The sequence below is a fragment of the Mandrillus leucophaeus genome, unplaced genomic scaffold (genome assembly GCF_000951045.1).
Source record: "Mandrillus leucophaeus isolate KB7577 unplaced genomic scaffold, Mleu.le_1.0 Scaffold268, whole genome shotgun sequence".
Taxonomy (NCBI): domain Eukaryota; kingdom Metazoa; phylum Chordata; class Mammalia; order Primates; family Cercopithecidae; genus Mandrillus; species Mandrillus leucophaeus.
Window position 1 is genome coordinate 1,946,243 of NW_012102787.1, and position 1,797 is coordinate 1,948,039.

Here is a 1,797-nt window from a genome sequence, read left to right on the forward strand (position 1 = left end):
GGAAATAGAGAACCTAGAAATAGACACAAATATATTCAACTGATCTTTGATAAAGGATCAAAGGCAATTCAGTGGAGAAAGGATAGGTTTTTTTCAAAGAGATCTTAGGATACAAAAACTATAGCCATAAAAAAAAAAAAAAAAAAAAAAAAAGAGAAAAAAATCTAGACATGGAAGGTATCTGGAAGAAAATGGTGGATAGGAGGCAGGATCACATTGCAGCTCTCACTTGGACAGACAGAGCAGCCTGGGGAGACTTGCACTGTGAAATTTTGCTCCAAGATCTACTGCAAGAATATACCAGTAAAACTGAGAGAATCCACGGACCTTTTGAAGGAAGTGGATTGCTCTTGCAAGACCTAGGAGAGATCCCAGATACGGCAAGTGCCCATACTGAGAAAATGGGAAAGGGGAATTGTCCACCCGCAAACACACAACCTCACTGGGGAACCTGAAGGTCCAGATCACAGAAGAAGGATTTGACTTTATCTGGAGCTGAGACAATTTAGGGAGCCAAGCAAAATACAAGGTTAGAGGAAGCAGTAGGAAAAGCCCTGTGGGCTCTCTGGGTCCCAGGGAAGCCATTTCTGCCTTGTCTCACAGGTGTCCTTGGGGAGGACTGCCAGAGGAACTGGGAAAATACCACAGGGAGAAGGAAAACTCCTGCTGAACTTTATAACAATTCCAACCAAACATGAAGTTTCCTGGCCAGAACTTTGGGGAGGGCATAAATCCGGTGTGCAGACTCCACAGGCAGGGAGGCATGAAAGCCCTGCTTGCTTTCTCAGCCAGGAGACTGGTACCCTGGGGCAAGTTCTCAGCCCTGCTCACCCATTTCCTAGAAACAAATTCGGTGCTGTTGGAGTAGGGGCATGGTGGGAGTGAGACCAGCCTTTTGGGTTGCACAGGAGCTGGGTGAGGCCTATAACTGCCGGCTTTCCCCTGCTTCCCTGACAACCTGCATGACACAGCAGAGGCAGCCATAATCCTCCTGAGAACATAACTCCATTGACCTGGGAACCACACCCCCATCTCCCACAGCAGCCACAGCAAGCCACGTCCAAGGAGAGTCTCAGCTCAGACATGCCTAACCCTACCCTTCCCAGTGGGCCTTCCCTCCCAGCCTGGAAGCCAACGACAAAGGTTATATTCTCTTGGGAGTTCCAGGGCCTCACCCATCACCTGATCCTCCCCTATACTGCCATAGCTAATGCTCTCTTGAAAGTTCCACCTCCTGGCAGGAGGCCAACCAGCACAAAACTACAACTACAACTAAGGACTCTCAGAGTCCATTTCACTCCCCTGCCACCTCCAATGGAGCAGGTTCTGGTATCCATGGCTGAGAGACCTGAAGCATCACAGGACTCTGTGCAGACACTCCCAGTACCAGCCCAGAGCCTGGTAGCCCTGCTGGGTGGATAGATTCAGAAGAGAATAACAATCACTACAGTTCTGCTCTCAGGAAGCCACATCCCTAGGAAAAGGGGAGAGTGCTACATCAAAGGAGCACCCCGTGGGACAAAAGAATCTGAACAGCAGTCTTGAGCCTCAAATCTTCCTTTGACAGAGGCTACCAAAATAAGAAGGAACCAGAAAAACAATTCTGGTAATATGACAAAACAAGGTTCTTTAACACCCCCCTAAAAAAAAATCACACTAGCCTACCAGGTCTCTCAGCTGTGGATACCAGAACCTGCTCCACTGGAGGTGGCAGGGGAGTGAAATGGACTCTGAGAGTCCTTAGTTGTAGTTGTAGTTTTGTGCTGGTTGGCCTCCTGCCAGGAGGTGGAACTTTCA